Source organism: Heptranchias perlo, chromosome 27, assembly GCF_035084215.1.
Source record: "Heptranchias perlo isolate sHepPer1 chromosome 27, sHepPer1.hap1, whole genome shotgun sequence".
Lineage (NCBI taxonomy): Eukaryota > Metazoa > Chordata > Chondrichthyes > Hexanchiformes > Hexanchidae > Heptranchias > Heptranchias perlo.
The window spans coordinates 814,536-833,225 of NC_090351.1; the positions used below are offsets into that span (position 1 = coordinate 814,536).

Below are 18,690 nucleotides of genomic sequence, written 5' to 3' on the forward strand. Positions count from 1 at the left end.
AAACAGGCCCTTCGGCCCAACATGTCCATGTCGCCCAGTTTATACCACTAAGCTAGTCCCAATTGCCTGCACTTGGCCCATATCCCTCGATACCCATCTTCCCCATGTAACTGTCCAAATGCTTTTTAAAAGACAAAATTGTACCCGCCTCTACTACTGCCTCTGGCAGCTCGTTCCAGACACTCACCACCCTTTGAGTGAAAAAATTGCCCCTCTGGATCCTTTTGTATCTCTCCCCTCTCACCTTAAATCTGTGCCCCCTCGTTATAGACTCCCCTACCTTTGGGAAAAGATTTTGACTATCGACCTTATCTATGCCCCTCATTATTTTATAGACTTCTATAAGATCACCCCTTAACCTCCTACTCTCCAGGGAATAAAGTCCCAGTCTGTCTAACCTCTCCCTGTAAGTCAAACCATCAAGTCCCGGTAGCATCCTAGTAAATCTTTTCTGCACTCTTTCTAGTTTAATAATATCCTTTCTATAATAGGGTGACCAGAACTGTACACAGTACTCCAAGTGTGGCCTCACCAATGCCCTGTACAACTTCAACAAGACATCCCAACTCCTGCATTCAATGTTCTGACCAATGAAACCAAGCATGCTGAATGCCTTCTTCACCACCCTATCCACCTGTGACTCCACTTTCAAGGAGCTATGAATCTGTACTCCTAGATCTCTTTGTTCTATAACTCTCCCCAACGCCCTACCATTAACGGAGTAGGTCCTGGCCCGATTCGATCTACCAAAATGCATCACCTCACATTTATCTAAATTAAACTCCATCTGCCATTCATCGGCCCACTGGCCCAATTTATCAAGATCCCGTTGCAATCCTAGATAACCTTCTTCACTGTCCACAATGCCACCAATCTTGGTGTCATCTGCAAACTTACTAACCATGCCTCCTAAATTCTCATCCAAATCATTAATATAAATAACAAATAACAGCGGACCCAGCACCGATCCCTGAGGCACACCGCTGGACACAGGCATCCAGTTTGAAAAACAACCCTCGACAACCACCCTCTGTCTTCTGTCGTCAAGCCAATTTTGTATCCAATTGGCTACCTCACCTTGGATCCCATGAGATTTAACCTTATGTAACAACCTACCATGCGGTACCTTGTCAAATGCTTTGCTGAAGTCCATGTAGACCACGTCTACTGCACAGCCCTCATCTATCTTCTTCGTTACCCCTTCAAAAAACTCAATCAAATTCGTGAGACATGATTTTCCTCTCACAAAACCATGCTGACTGTTCCTAATTAGTCCCTGCCTCTCCAAATGCCTGTAGATCCTGTCCCTCAGAATACCCTCTAACAACTTACCCACTACAGATGTCAGGCTCACTGGTCTGTAGTTCCCAGGCTTTTCCCTGCCGCCCTTCTTAAACAAAGGCACAACATTTGCTACCCTCCAATCTTCAGGCACCTCACCTGTAGCGGTGGATGATTCAAATATCTCTGCTAGGGGACCCGCAATTTCCTCCCTAACCTCCCATAACGTCCTGGGATACATTTCATCAGGTCCCGGAGATTTATCTACCTTGATGCGCGTTAAGACTTCCAGCACCTCCCTCTCTGTAATATGTACACTCCTCAAGACATCACTATTTATTTCCCCAAGTTCCCTAACATCCATGCCTTTCTCAACCGTAAATACCGATGTGAAATATTCATTCAGGATCTCACCCATCTCTTGTGGTTCCGCACATAGATGACCTTGTTGATCCTTAAGAGGCCCTACTCTCTCCCTAGTTACCCTTTTGCCCTTTATGTATTTGTAGAAGCTCTTTGGATTCACCTTTGCCTGATCTGCCAAAGCAATCTCATATCCCCTTTTTGCCCTCCTCATTTCTCTCTTAACTCTACTCCGGCAATCTCTATACTCTTCAAGGGATCCACTTGATCCCAGCTGCCTATGCATGTCATATGCCTCCTTCTTATTTTTGACTAGTGCCTCAATCTCCCGAGTCATCCAAGGTTCCCTACTTCTACCAGCCTTGCCCTTCACTTTATAAGGAATGTGCTTACCCTGAACCCTGGTTAACACACTTTTGAAAGCCTCCCACTTACCAGACGTCCCTTTGCCTGCCAACAGACTCTCCCAATCAACTTCTGAAAGTTCCTGTCTAATACCATCAAAATTGGCCTTTCCCCAATTTAGAATTTTAACTTTTGGGCCAGACCTATCCTTCTCCATAGCTATCTTAAAACTAATGGAATTATGATCACTGGTCCCAAAGTGATCCCTCACTAACACTTCTGTCACCTGCCCTTCCTTATTTCCCAAGAGGAGGTCAAGTTTTGCCCCCTCTCTCGTCGGGCCATCCACATACTGAATGAGAAATTCCTCCTGAATACACTCAACAAATTTCTCTCCATCCAAGCCCCTAATGCTATGGCTGTCCCAGTCAATGTTGGGAAAGTTAAAGTCCCCTACTATTACCACCCTATTTTTCTTGCAGCTGTCTGTAATCTCCTTACATATTTGCTCCTCAATTTCCCGTTGACTATTTGGGGGTCTGTAGTACAATCCTATCAAAGTGATCTCTCCCTTCTTATTTTTCAGTTCTACCCATATGGACTCAGTGGGCGAACCCTCGGATATATCCCCTCTCACTACTGCCATGATGTTCTCCCGAATCAAGAACGCAACTCCCCCTCCTCTCTTACCTCCTGCTCTATCTTTCCTATAGCATCTGTACCCTGGAACATTGAGCTGCCAGTCCTGCCCCTCCCTTAGCCATGTTTCAGTAATAGCTATAACATCCCAGTCCCATGTACCCATCCATGCCCTGAGTTCATCTGCCTTGCCCATCAGACTTCTTGCATTGAAATAAGCATGAATCCAGTGTGCAGGAATCGCCCCTGTCATGAATCCAGTGTGAAGGAATCGCCCTTGTCATGAATCCAGTGTGAAGGAATCGACCCCGTCATGAATCCAGTGTGCAGGAATCGCCCTCGTCATGAGTCCAGTGTGCAGGAATCACCCTTGTCATGAATCCAGTGTGCAGGAATCGCCCTCGTCATGAATCCAGTGTGCAGGAATCGCCCTCGTCATGAATCCAGTGTGCAGGAATCGCCCCTGTCATGAATCCAGTGTGAAGGAATCGCCCTCGTCATGAATCCAGTGTGCAGGAATCGCCCTCGTCGTGAATCCAGTGTGCAGGAATCGCCCTCGTCGTGAATCCAGTGTGCAGGAATCGCCCTCGTCATGAGTCCAGTGTGAAGGAATTGCCCTCGTCATGAATCCAGTGTGCAGGAATCACCCCTGTCATGAATCCAGTGTGCAGGAATTGCCCCTGTCATGAATCCAGTGTGCAGGAATCGCCCTCGTCGTGAATCCAGTGCAGGAATTGCCCTTGTCGTGAATCCAGTGCAGGAATCGCCCTTGTCGTGAATCCAGTGTGCAGGAATCGCCCTTGTCATGAATCCAGTGCAGGAATCGCCCTCGTCGTGAATCCAGTGTGCAGGAATCACCCTCGTCATGAGTCCAGTGTGCAGGAATCGCCCCCGTCATGAATCCAGTGTGCAGGAATCGCCCTTGTCGTGAATCCAGTGCAGGAATCGCCCTCGTCGTGAATCCAGTGTGCAGGAATCGCCCCCGTCATGAATCCAGTGTGCAGGAATCACCCTCGTCATGAGTCCAGTGCAGGAATCGCCCTCGTCATGAATCCAGTGTGCAGGAATCACCCTTGTCATGAGTCCAGTGTGCAGGAATCACCCTCGTCATGAATCCAGTGTGCAGGAATCACCCTCGTCATGAGTCCAGTGCAGGAATCGCTCTTGTCCCCAAGCAGCCAGCCTCTGTTGAGGCAAAGAGTTGGGGGGACGGAGGGTTGATGCAAGGTGAAAGCATTGTGACAGCTGCCAGGAGTGGAGGCCCTTGCAAATCTTGAAGGCAGTGGGGTCGTGTGAAGGAGCTCGCCAGGTGATGTGGGACAGTCAATGACAACCTGGAGTTGGGGGAAGTCTGCAATCTGAGAACTGCAGAGCCCCATCCTTCTGCTGCCAGTTGTCCATGTGGAAAGTGATGAAGGCATCAGTTACCTGTTCAATACAAGCATGGGCTGCAGGTTGACTAGTGTTGCTGATTCCCCTGTGACAGCCTGCAAGGAGCTGGAGGCAATGAATTTCAAGGGTTGCAGTGGCCTTGCCTGTGTAATGCAGTGCTCGGTGTGACAGTGAATCTCAGGTCTTGCTGTCAGAGGTGACACGACTCTGTCACACCCTCCCTGGAGAAGATCAGCCTCCTTACCCACTGCACCTCACAGAAATCCAGGTATATTATCCTGGGCCCATATCATCCTGTGAACTCACCTCCTTTTATTGGCTCTCCTTGCAACTGTAGCTCCATTTGCTCCTCCTCCACCTCCTGATCCTCCTCCCCCGCTTCCTCCTCCTCCTGATCCTCCTCCCCCTCTTTATCATCCACCTCCTGATCCTCCTCCCCCTATTCCTCCTCCTCCTCCTCCTCCTCCTGATCTTCCTCCTCCTCCTCCTCCTCCTCTTCCTCCACCTCCTGATCCTCCTCCCCCTCTTCCTCCTCCTCCTGATCCTCCTCCCCCTCTTCCTCCTCCTCCTGATCCTCCGCCTCTTCTTTATCCTCCTCCTCCTCTTCCTCCACCTCCTGATCCTCCTCCCCCTCTTCCTCCTCCTCCTGATCCTCCGCCTCTTCTTTATCCTCCTCCTCCTGATCCTCCTCCCCCTCTTCCTCCACCTCCTGATCCTCCTCCCCCTCTTCCTCCTCCTCCTGATCCTCCTCCCCCTCTTCCTCCTCCTCCTGATCCTCCGCCTCTTCTTTATCCTCCTCCTCCTCTTCCTCCACCTCCTGATCCTCCTCCCCCTCTTCCTCCTCCTCCTGATCCTCCGCCTCTTCTTTATCCTCCTCCTCCTGATCCTCCTCCCCCTCTTCCTCCACCTCCTGATCCTCCTCCCCCTCTTCCTCCTCCTCCTGATCCTCCGCCTCTTCTTTATCCTCCTCCTCCTGATCCTCCTCCTCCTCTTCCTCCACCTCCTGATCCTCCTCCCCCTCTTCCTCCTCCTCCTGATCCTCCGCCTCTTCTTTATCCTCCACCTCCTGATCCTCCTCCCCCTCTTCCTCCTCCTCCTGATCCTCCGCCTCTTCTTTATCCTCCTCCTCCTGATCCTCCTCCTCCTCTTCCTCCACCTCCTGATCCTCCTCCCCCTCTTCCTCCACCTCATGATCCTCCTCCCCCTCTTCCTCCTCCTCCTGATCCTCCGCCTCTTCTTTATCCTCCTCCTCCTCCTCCTCCTCCTCCTGATCCTCCTCCTCCTCTTCCTCCACCTCCTGATCCTCCTCCCCCTCTTCCTCCACCTCCTGATCCTCCTCCCCCTCTTCCTCCTCCTCCTGATCCTCCGCCTCTTCTTTATCCTCCACCTCCTGATCCTCCTCCCCCTCTTCCTCCTCCTCCTGATCCTCCGCCTCTTCTTTATCCTCCTCCTCCTCCTCCTCCTCCTCCTGATCCTCCTCCTCCTCTTCCTCCACCTCCTGATCCTCCTCCCCCTCTTCCTCCACCTCATGATCCTCCTCCTCCTCTTCCTCCACCTCCTGATCCTCCTCCCCCTCTTCCTCCACCTCCTGATCCTCCTCCCCCTCTTCCTCCTCCTCCTGATCCTCCGCCTCTTCTTTATCCTCCACCTCCTGATCCTCCTCCCCCTCTTCCTCCTCCTCCTGATCTTCCTCCTCCTCCTCCTCCTCTTCCTCCACCTCCTCCTCCTCCTCCTCCTGATCCTCCTCCTCCTCTTCCTCCACCTCCTGATCCTCCTCCCCCTCTTCCTCCACCTCCTGATCCTCCTCCCCCTCTTCCTCCTCCTCCTGATCCTCCTCCCCCTATTCCTCCTCCTGATCCTCCTCCTCCTCCTCCTCCTGATCCTCCTCCTCCTCTTCCTCCACCTCCTGATCCTCCTCCCCCTCTTCCTCCTCCTCCTGATCCTCCTCCCCCTCTTCCTCCTCCTCCTGATCCTCCGCCTCTTCTTTATCCTCCTCCCCCTCTTCCTCCTCCTCCTGATCTTCCTCCTCCTCCTCCTCCTCCTCCTCTTCCTCCACCTCCTGATCCTCCTCCCCCTCTTCCTCCTCCTCCTGATCTTCCTCCTCCTCCTCCTCCTCTTCCTCCACCTCCTCCTCCTCCTCCTCCTGATCCTCCTCCTCCTCTTCCTCCACCTCCTGATCCTCCTGCCCCTCTTCCTCCTCCCCCTATTCCTCCTCCTCCTCCTCCTCCTCCTCCTCCTGATCCTCCTCCTCCTCCTCCTCTTCCTCCACCTCCTCCTCCTCCTCCTCCTGATCCTCCTCCTCCTCTTCCTCCACCTCCTGATCCTCCTCCCCCTCTTCCTCCTCCTCCTGATCTTCCTCCTCCTCCTCCTCCTCTTCCTCCACCTCCTCCTCCTCCTCCTCCTGATCCTCCTCCTCCTCTTCCTCCTCCTCCTGATCCTCCTCCTCCTCTTCCTCCACCTCCTGATCCTCCTCCCCCTCTTCCTCCTCCTCCTGATCTTCCTCCTCCTCTTCCTCCACCTCCTCTTCCTCCACCTCCTGATCCTCCTCCCCCTATTCCTCCTCCTCCTCCTCCTGATCCTCCTCCTCCTCCTCCTCCTCCTCCTGATCCTCCTCCTCCTCCTCCTCCTCCTCCTGATCCTCCTCCTCCTCTTCCTCCACCTCCTGATCCTCCTCCCCCTCTTCCTCCTCCTCCTGATCCTCCTCCCCCTCTTCCTCCTCCTCCTGATCCTCCGCCTCTTCTTTATCCTCCTCCCCCTCTTCCTCCTCCTCCTGATCTTCCTCCTCCTCCTCCTCCTCCTCCTCTTCCTCCACCTCCTGATCCTCCTCCCCCTCTTCCTCCTCCTCCTGATCCTCCTCCCCCTCTTCCTCCTCCTCCTGATCCTCCGCCTCTTCTTTATCCTCCTCCTCCTCTTCCTCCACCTCCTGATCCTCCTCCCCCTCTTCCTCCTCCTCCTGATCCTCCGCCTCTTCTTTATCCTCCTCCTCCTCTTCCTCCACCTCCTGATCCTCCTCCCCTCTTCCTCCACCTCCTGATCCTCCTCCCCCTCTTCCTCCTCCTCCTGATCCTCCGCCTCTTCTTTATCCTCCACCTCCTGATCCTCCTCCCCCTCTTCCTCCTCCTCCTGATCCTCCGCCTCTTCTTTATCCTTCTCCTCCTCCACCTCCTCCTCTTCCTCCACCTCCTGATCCTCCTCCCCCTCTTCCTCCACCTCCTGATCCTCCTCCCCCTCTTCCTCCTCCTCCTGATCCTCCGCCTCTTCTTTATCCTCCACCTCCTGATCCTCCTCCCCCTATTCCTCCTCCTCCTCCTCCTGATCCTCCTCCTCCTCTTTATCCTCCACCTCCTGATCCTCCTCCCCCTCTTCCTCTTCCTCCACCTCCTGATCCTCCTCTTCCTCCACCTCCTGATCCTCCTCTTCCTCCACCTCCTGATCCTCCTCTTCCTCCACCTCCTGATCCTCCTCCCCCTCTTCCTCCACCTCCTGATCCTCCTCCCCCTCTTCCTCCACCTCCTGATCCTCCTCCTCCTCTTCCTCCACCTCCTGATCCTCCTCCCCCGCTTCCTCCTCCTCCTGATCCTCCTCCTCCTCTTTATCCTCCACCTCCTGATCCTCCTCCCCCTCTTCCTCCACCTCCTGATCCTCCTCCCCCTCTTCCTCCACCTCCTGATCCTCCTCCCCCTCTTCCTCCACCTCCTGATCCTCCTCCCCCTATTCCTCCTCCTCCTCCTCTTCCTCCTCCTGCTCCTCCCAGATTGGGACTCCTAGACGGACCCCTATCATGAAACGACTGCAATGCGAGATGCCCTTTAACAAGTCAGCAATGACTAGAAACACTCTCAAAACACATACCAGCTCCTGCAAGAAAGCTTCTCCAAAAGTTCGACAGGGGTTGTCCTGAGAGGGGCTGAGGACACCTTGAAATATTGTCTGCCTCAGGACCAGGGTAGGTGGGTGGGAGCAAGGAGTGGGTGGTTCAGATAGGCATTAAGATCAGAATATAGCATCAGTGTAATGACTTCATCCCAGTTCGAATTTAATTATGAAGCACTCAACAGCTTCAGACTAATGTCTCCTGGGAAATTAGCCGCAGAAAAAGCAATGGAAGCAACAAACATTTTATTTATCACCCATGGCCTTAAATAGGGTGGGCAGGAAATGAAAATCGTCCCCTCTCCAGTGATCAAATAACACAAGGACTGCACACTATGATCCTCCAGTGATCAGGTAATACAAGGACTGCACACTATGATCCTCCAGTGATCAGGTAATACAGTGGCTCCGGTAACCCGCCCAATAAAAAATGTCCGTTTCGCACCCATTCGCGAGTCAATTGGTGCCACTTAATGGCCTCCTCCCGATATCCCCACCATCACAGAAGCCAGTCTTCAACCAATTCGATTCACTCCACGTGATATCAAGAAACGGCTGAGTGTACTGGATACAGCAAAGGCTATGGGCCCCAACAACATCCCAGCTGTAGTGCTGAAGACTTGTGCTCCAGAACTAGCTGCGCCTCTAGCCAAGCTGTTCCAGTACAGCTACAACACTGGCATCTACCCGACAATGTGGAAAATTGCCCAGGTACGTCCTGTCCACAAAAAGCAGGACAAATCCAATCCGGCCAATTACCGCCCCATCAGTCTACTCTCAATCATCAGCAAAGTGATGGAAGGTGTCGTCGACAGTGCTATCAAGCGGCACTTACTCACCAATAACCTGCTCACCGATGCTCAGTTTGGGTTCCGCCAGGACCACTCGGCTCCAGACCTCATTACAGCCTTGGTCCAAACATGGACAAAAGAGCTGAATTCCAGAGGTGAGGTGAGAGTGACTGTCCTTGATATCAAGGCAGCATTTGACCGAGTGTGGCACCAAGAAGCCCTAGTAAAATTGAAGTCAATGGGAATCAGGGGGAAAACTCTCCAGTGGCTGGAGTCATACCGAGCACAAAGGAAGATGGTAGTGGTTGTTGGAGGCCAATCATCTCAGCCCCGGGACATTGCTGCAGGAGTTTCTCAAGGCAGTGTCCTCGGCCCAACCATCTTCAGCTGCTTCATCAATGACCTTCCCTCCATCATAAGGTCAGAAATGGGGATGTTCGCTGATGATTGCACAGTGTTCAGTTCCATTCGCAACCCCTCAAATAATGAAGCAGTCCGTGCCCGCATGCAGCAAGACCTGGACAACATCCAGGCTTGGGCTCATAAGTGGCAAGTAACATTCGCGCCAGACAAGTGCCAGGCAATGACCATCTCCAACAAGAGAGAGTCTAACCACCTCCCCTTGACATTCAACGGCATTACCATCACCAAATCCCCCACCATCCACATCCTGGGGGTCACCATTGACCAGAATCTTAACTGGACCAGCCATATAAATACTGTGGCTACGAGAGCAGGTCAGAGGCTGGGTATTCTGTGGTGAGTGACTCACCCCCTGACTCCCCAAAGCCTTTCCACCATCTACAAGGCACAAGTCAGGAGTGTGATGGAATACTCTCCACTTGCCTGGATGAGTGCAGCTCCAACAACATTCAAGAAGCTCGACACCATCCAAGACAAAGCAGCCCGCTTGATTGGCACCCCATCCACCACCCTAAACATTCACTCCCTTCACCACTGGCGCACTGTGGCTGCAGTGTGTACCATCCACAGGATGCACTGCAGCAACTCGCCAAGGCTTCTTCGACAGCACCTCCCAAACCCGCGACCTCTACCACCTAGAAGGACAAGAGCAGCAGGCACATGGGAACAACACCACCTGCACGTTCCCCTCCAAGTCACACACCATCTCGACTTGGAAATATATCGCCGTTCCTTCATTGTCGCTGGGTCAAAATCCTGGAACTCCCTTCCTAACAGCACTGTGGGAGAACCGTCACCACACGGACTGCAGCGGTTCAAGAAGGCGGCTCACCACCACCTTCTCAAGGGCAATTAGGGATGGGCAATAAATGCCGGCCTCGCCAGCGACACCCACATCCCATGAACGAATAATTTAAAAAAAGATACTGTCACAGGGACGTGAGGGAATCTCTGAGATTGTGTCGCGGGTAAGTGCGGGAATATCTGTGATGGAGGGAAGGCTAGCCTCCAGGGAGCTTCAAGCACGGCTCAGAAATGAGTCTATTGAGGCCCTGACAACGGCCGCTCGGACTCAGGGTGAACAACATTCTGTTGCCTTAAACAGGCAGGCAGATACTCTAGCACTGGCTTTACAAGGCTTCATACATGTCCTCCAAACTGTCGTCCAGCAGGGTGGTAGGAGTGGTGTGGGCCTGACCCCGGGGAGGGATGATGGTGAAAGGGGACATGGAAGTGGGGACGCCACTCAAAGTGCCCCCACGTCTCACCCGTTGCCCCCCTCTCAATCAGTACCCGCAATGCTGCCTCCCCTCCAGGTGGTTGAGTCTGACCTGCACAGGTGCAGGTGGAGCAGTCTTTGGAGGGGCCCTCACGGGCACCAAAACCCAGAGGATGTCGGCCCAAAACATCTAATCGGTCAGGGCATGAACAAGAGTAACCTGCCACTACCTCTGCTGCAGTCACAGGGGAAGCACCTCGTAGGAGTAGTCGGAAGAGAAAGGTGAAGGTTTTGTGAGCACGAAGGGGATGCACAAGGGTGTTTGATGGTTGGTCATGTTTTTTATTTATATTTGCTTTTTGTTAAACTCACATTAAATATTATTATTGTCACCACTACTGCCACGTCTTGCCCATTCTTAACTGGCTTCTGTAATAAGGCCTTTCATGAGGTTCACCATAAACGGCGACACTTGATGCCACCCATTGGGTCACTCTAGAGTGGGTGTATGTGTAGTTGAAGGAGTGTTTTGTGCGGGGTGGGGGCACTGGTGTGGGCGCTGCTCTGTCCAGGTGGTGAGGACTGGACTCTTCACACTGTCTGACGTTAGGAGAACTGTTCACATATCAGTGACTCCCTGGCCTCACGAGCAGCCAGGTGAGCCGCTGTTCTGCCCGTGGGTTGCTCCTGTTCCTGCTCCTCCTCCTCCTCCTCCTGCTCAATGTGGATGGTAGATGTGGATGGGGCCTCCTCCAGCGGCACCCCTCTCTGTTTTACCATATTGTGCAGGGCACAACACATGACTATAATGCGACCCACTCTGTCTGGTGCATATTGAAACGCTCCCCCAGAACGATCAAGGCACCTGAAGTGCATCTTGAGCAGCCCTATAACATGCTCAATTGTAGACCTGGTGACGATGTGGCTGTCGTTATATCGACGCTGTTGCTCAGTGATGGGGTTCCCCAGAGGTGTCATGAGCCATGTGTGCAGGGGGTATCCCTTGTCTCCGAAGAGCCAGCCCTTGCGGGTGTTCGGTGCGTACAAGAGGGGCAGGATGTTGGACTCCCAGAGGATGAAGGAATTGTGGCAGCTGCCAGGGAATCTGGGGCACACGTGAAGGAATCTCTTGTGGTCTCAAACGAGCTGAGTGTTGATGGAGTGATAGTCCTTCCTGTTGATGAACAGTCCTGGCTCGTGTGGAGGTGCTCGTATTGCTATATGGGTGCAATCGATTACACCCTGCACCCGTGGAAAGCCAGACACAGTGTGGAATCCCACTGCCCTCTCCGTCTGGCTGAGGTCGTCCATGGGGAAGTTGACGTAGTGCGAGGCCCTGCGAAACAAGCCGTCGGTGACCTGCCTTAAGCACTTGTGTGCAGACAACTGAGAGACCCCGGCGATGTCCCCGGTGGCACCCTGGAATGATCCGGAGGCGAAGAAGTTGAGGGCAGTGGTGACTTTAACTGCAACGGGTAATCAGATACTGCCAGTCCCAGCCGGGAGCAGCTCGGCATGAAGGGGGCTGCAGATGTCTGCGACCACCTGGTGACTGACTCTGAGCCTCCGTATGCACTGCTCCTCAGAGAGGTCCAGGAAGCTGAGCCTCGGTCTGTAGAACCTGTGGCGAGGGTAGTGCCTCCTGCGACTTCGCTCTCTCTGTTGTTGCCCTCCGTGCTGTTGTGCAGGTGCCTGTGGTGCAGCACTGTGTTGTGGAGCTCCACGTGGCGGAGGTGGACACCGTGCCTGGTGAGGCTGATGATGTTGCTCGTCCTTGGATGTAGTGGTGAATGCAGCCATGGTGACCCCCCAACCTGACGGTGTGAGTCTGAGGGGGTCCGCCAAGTAGTTAAATATGTTTGAACAGCAGAGTTTTGGGTGGAAAGTAAGAATTTTGAGTGAAAACACAAAGGTGTTGCAGACAAAACTTTGTCTGAAGTGACAGAGTGCCCTGCTGCAATAAATGAGGTTTTCCCCGCACCTGTCAAATAATCCTTTGCATCTCCCACTGGCTGCTGGCTGAAACACGTCTGTTGGAACAGGGAGTGTTTCCCACAGCACGGGAAACACGCTGAGGATCCTTCAAAATCGCACCCCTGCCAAAATCTCCACTCAATGAGCTCTCTCAAGTACCTCAACTATCTGACTAACTGTGTAAATTATCACCCCGCCGGCTTTAATTGCCGGTGGGAGTCTTGCATTCGGGAGCTGCGCACACACCCGACCGCGTCACTGGGGAACCTGGAAGTCAGCAGGTTGGAGCCGGGCTCCGAAGCCGAACGGGAATTCACCGATTTTCAGAGCCCCACCCCCTCCTCCCAGCCCCAGCGCACCCACAATTTCCGGGGAAAATTGAGCCCAAGGACTGCGAGCCGTGTGTTTCTATTGATCAGATACCACAAGGATTGCACACTGTCGACATCTACGGCGTTAAATTGGGCCGTGTTGCGCCCGTTGTTTTGGCGTTACACGGCCTCTCTGAGGATGCACGTTTCCAGCGTGATGTGCGCCAGACGCCATCTTGGTATCGGAGTTAGCGCAGGCGCAGATAACGAACGCTAGAATCATGTAAAGTAGGGAGAAAATGGCTTCAATCAGTGTACAACGCTGATTTAAAGTGATAGGCACCATTTTGGGACTTAACGATCAACTCAATGCACAGTCTTAACCCCAACCATCTGAACGTGTCTTCGAGTGCCTGGAGGACCCCCCACCAGCACTATTTAAAGGGACCATGCAGGATTTACAGGTTAGTGGCTGGATTATTGCTTCTGGCTGCCGAGACATTTGTAACTGTTTTTGGAGGTCTCCTGGACTTGAATACTAGGACACGGGGACATAGTCTAACATTTAGAGCCAGGATGTGCAGGAGTGCAGTTGGGAAATGCTTCTACACACAAAGGGTGGGAGAAGTTTGGAACGCTCTTCTGCAGACGGCAGTTGATGCCAGCTCAATTGTGAATATTAAATCTGAGATTGGTAGATTTCTGTGAACCAAGGGTATTAAGGGATAAGGGGCTAAGATGGGTATATGGAGTTAGGTCACAGGTCCACCATAATCTCACTGGATGGCGGAACAGGCTCGAGGGGCTAAATGCCACTGCCACTTGCTGCCTCTTGATATGCTCCACCTTCTCCTGTAAAAGTGGAACATGTGTCTGGGTGATGTGCCTGTCATGGTTGAATAGTTGCCAGTGTGTGTGGCCTGTGAGTTGTGGTTGGGCGGCTTGAAACAGTGGTAATGTGTAAGGGCAAGAGGAAGCATCTGATTGGAAGAGTTGAGTACTGATGGAAAGAGTTTGTTGGTATGTGGGTGATGGGGGGTGTAGTGTGTGGTGCAGTTGGTAGGAGACACCACTTGACAGTTGACCTCACTCACCTTGACCACTCGTGTCAGAGCATTGAACTTCTTCCTGCACTGCATCCATGTTCACGATGCTGTGGGCCTGGCATTGACTTCATCCCCCGCTGCCTCCCACTGCCTCTTGACCATATGTGTGGAGGGCCTCTTGCACCCCCCTACCCCCCCAATGCGGATATAGGATGTCCCTCCTTCTGTCCACCTCTTGTACCCAAGGTCTCTAGTCCATCAGCAGAGACCCTTGGTGCATGCACTCTCGCAGACCTGGTACCAACTCAGATCGGCAGGTTGGTGAGGTCTGGTGTGCAGATTGGAGGATGTGGGATTTAGTGCTGCGCAACCTTTATTCAATGTTTTAACATAACTCATCAGTGTGTAAACATAAGGATCGGATCTGCATCTGTGTTTTACGTGTGCGATGTCTGATCTCCGTTCAGATTCCATGCAGACAGTAGACTGTTATTTTCAGCAAATAACAGGTACCAGCTACCTTTAAGACATTTCTAAGAAACATCCTCCCTTTAAGAGATTGAGCTCCCTCTGGTGGTGGAAAGTGCAAATTGCATTGATGCCACATGCAAGGCCTCCTTGAAACATTTGCCTGAGGAAGGAGAAAATCTCCGAAAGCTTGTGAATTTAAAATAAAATTGCTGGACTATAACTTGGTGTTGTAAAATTGTTTACAATTGGAAAGGAAGGCTGATTGCAGGTGCACCCTCGGGTGGGTCCAAACTTGCATCCTGCCTGCGCAGGGGCCATTGGGCGCGGGGTAATAGCACATCACGCTACCCGCGTCCAAAAACGGCCCCCATCCAATTCTTCCCCCCTCGTCTTCAGATAACACAAGGACTGCACACTATGATCCTCTGGTGATCAGGTAACACAAGGACTGCACACTATGATCCTCTGGTGATCAGGTAACACAAGGACTGCACTTTTTGATCCTCTAGTGATCAGATAACAAAAGTACTGCAAACTATGATCTTCTAGTGATCAGATAACAGGAAATTGGACATGAAGCTGAGTTCGGATCGGTCAATGCCCTGTGGGTGGCGGAGAGGGCCCAGGGGCTATGTGGCCGGGTCCTGCTCCGACTTCTTGTGTTCTTTAGATTTGTGGTTGGGATCAGATCAGCCATGATCTTATTGAATGGCGGAGCAGGCTCGAGGGGCCGATTGGCCTACTCCTGCTCCAATTTCTTATGTTCTTATGTTCTTATAAGGACTGCATGTTATGAAATGCTAGTGATCAGATAACACAAGGACTGCACACTATGATCCTCTAGTGATTAGATTGCATAATGACTGCACCCTATTATCCTCCAGTGATCAAATAACACGACGACTGAATACTATGAACTGCTAGTGATTAGATAACACAAGGTTTGCACACATATGAATATCTACTGATCAGATAACACAAGAAGTTCACACTATGGACATCTAGTGATCGGACAACACAAGGAATGTACACTGTGAACATCTAGTAATCAGATAATGAAAGGACTGCACACTATGAAATGCTAGTGATCAGATAACACAAGGACTGCACACTATGAACCTCTAGTGATCAGATAACACAAGGACTGCAGACTATGAACCTCCAGTGATCAGATAACACAAGGACTGCACACTATGAACCTCTAGTGATCAGATAACACAAGGACTGCAGACTATGAACCTCTAGTTGTCAGATAACACAAGGATTGCTCACTATGATCCTCCAGTCATCAGATAACACAAGGTCTGAACACTATGGACTGCTAGTGATCAGGTAACACAAGGACAACCAACTATGATCCTCTGGTGATTAGATAACACAAGGACTGCACACTATGATGGTCTAGTGATCAGATAACACAAGGACTGTGCACTATGAACTGCTAGTGATCAGATAGTACATGGTCTGCACACTATTATCCTCTAGATATTAGACAGCACAATGACTGCACACTATGGTCCTCCAGTGATCAGATAACACAAGGTTTGCACACATGAACATCCACTGATCAGATAACACAACGGCTGCACACTATAAACCGTGAATGATCAGATAACAGGATTGTACACTATGAACTGCTAGTGATCAGGTAACACAAGGACAACACACTATGATCCTCTAGTGGTCATATAACACAAAGACTGCACACTATGAACCTCTAGTGATCAGAAAACACAAGGACTGCTTGCTGTGAGCCTGTAGTGATCAGATACCACAAAGATGGCACACTATAATGCTCTAGTGATCAGATAACACAAGGATTGCAAACTATGATGCTCCAGTGATCAGATAACACAAGGACTACATTATGAGCCTCTATTGATCAGATAACACAAGCACTGCACACTATGATCCACTAGTGATCAAATAACATAAGGATTACACACTATGAACTGCAAGTGATCAGATAACACAAGGTCTGTATACTATGATCCTCTAGTGATCAGATAACACCAGGACTGCACACGATGAGCCTCTAGTGATCAGATAACTCAAGGACTGCGCACTATGAACTGCTAGTGATTAGATAGTACAAAGTGTTCACACTATGATCCTCTAGAGATTTGATAGCACAATGACTGCACCCTATTATCCTCCAGTGATCAAATAACACAATGACTGCACACTATAAACTGCTAGTGATCAGATAACACAAGGTTTGCACACATACGAACATCTACTGATCAGATAACACAAGAAGTTCACACTATAGACAACTAGTGATCGGATAACACAAGGACGACACACTGTGAAGGGCTAGTCATCAGATACCACAAGGGTTGTACACCATGATATTCTAGTGATCAGATAATACAAGGACTGCACACTATGAACCTCTACTGATCAGATAACAAGAGGACTGCACATTAAGATATTCTAGTGATCAGATAACACAAGGACTGCACACGATGAAACTCTAGTGGTCAGATAACACAAGGACCGCACACGATGAAACTCTAGTGGTCAGATAACACAAGGACCGCACATGATGAAACTCTAGTGGTCAGATAACACAAGGACCGCACACGATGAAACTCTAGTGATCAGATAACACAAGGACCGCACACGATGAAACTCTAGTGGTCAGATAACACAAGGACCGCACACGATGAAACTCTAGTGGTCAGATAACACAAGGACCGCACACGATGAACCTGTAGTGAACAGATACCACAAGGATTGCACACGATGATCCTCTGGTAATCAGATAACATAAGGACTGCACACTATGAACTTCTTGTGATCAGATAACACAAGGATTGCACACTATGATGCTCTAGTGTTCAGATAATAAAAAGACTGCACACAATAATCCTCCAGTGATCAGATACCACAAGGATGGCAGACGATAAACTGCGAGTGATCAGGTAACACAAGTACAACACATTATGATCCTCTCGAGATTAGGTAGCACAAGGACTGCATGCTATGATCCTCTAGAGATTAGATAGCACAAGGATTGCACACTATGATCCTCTCGTGATCGGATAACTCAAGGACTGTGCACTACTAACTGCTCATGATCAGATAACACATGCATTGCACACTATGAACTGCTAGTGATCAGATAACACAAGGACTGCACACTATTATGCTCTAGTGATTAGATAACACAAAGACTGCACACTATGATCCTCCAGTGATCAGATAACACAAGGACTGCACACTATGATCCTCCAGTGATCAGATAACACAAGGACTGCACACTATGAACCTCCGGTGATCAGATAACATAAGGACTGCACACTATGATCCTCTAGTGATCGGATAACACAAGGACTGCACACTATGAACCTCCAGTGATCAGATAACACAAGGACTGCACACTATGATCCTCTAGTGATCGGATAACACAAGGACTGCACACTATGAACCTCCAGTGATCAGATAACACAATGATTGCACACTATGATCCTCTAGTGATCGGATAACTCAAGGACTGTGCACTATGAACTGCTCGTGATCAGATAATACAAGGATTGCACACTATGAACTGCTAGTAATCAGATAATACAAGGACTGCACACTATGATGCTCCGGTGATCGGATAACACAAGGACTGCACACTATGAACCTCCAGTGATCAGATAACACAAGGACTGCACACTATGATCCTCCAGTGATCAGATAACACAAGGACTGCACACTATGATCCTCCAGTGATCAGATAACACAAGGACTGCACACTACGATCCTCCAGTGATCAGATAACACAAGGATTGCACACTATGATCCTCTAATGATCGGATAACTCAAGGACTGTGCACTATTAACTGTTCGTGATCAGATAACACAAGGACTGTACGCTATGAACCTCCAGTGATCAGATAACACAAGGACTGCACACTATGAATCTCCAGTGACCGGATAATAAAAGGACTGCACACAATAATCGTATAGTGATCAGATACCACAAGGATGGCAGACTATGAACTGCTAGTGATCAGGTAACTTAAGGACAACACACTATGATCCTCTGGTGGTCAGATAACACAAGGACTGCACAGTATGGACCTCTAGTGGTCAGATAACACAAGGACTGCAGGTTGTGAGCCTCTAGTGATCAGATAACACAACGATTACACACTATGATCCCCTCATGATCAAATATCACAAGGACTGCACACTATGATACTCTAGTGATCAGATAACACAGGGATTGCACGCTATGAACCTCTGATGATCAGATAACTTGAGGACTGCGCACTATGAAGTGCTAGTGATCAGTTAGTACATGGTCTGCACACTATGATCCTCTAGAGATTTGATAGCACAATGACTGCACCCTATTATCCTCCAGTGATCAAATAAGACAACGACTGCACACTATGAACTGCTAGTGATCAGATAACACAAGGTTTGCACACATGCAAACATCTACTGATCAGATAACATAAGAACCTCCAGTGATCAGATAACACAAGAACTGCACACTATCATCCTCCAGTGATCAGATAACACAACAACTGCACACAATGAACTACTAGTGATCAGGTAACACA

The 18,690-nt window shown here is 50.5% G+C and overlaps 1 protein-coding gene across 1 annotated transcript in view; it reads right to left on the reverse strand.

Annotated features, from left to right (window-relative positions):
• The window catches only part of LOC137344317 (FYVE, RhoGEF and PH domain-containing protein 2-like), a 590,021-nt gene that overhangs the window by 439,185 nt on the left and 132,146 nt on the right, over positions 1-18,690 (reverse strand). The gene's annotated exons all lie outside the window — the stretch shown is intronic.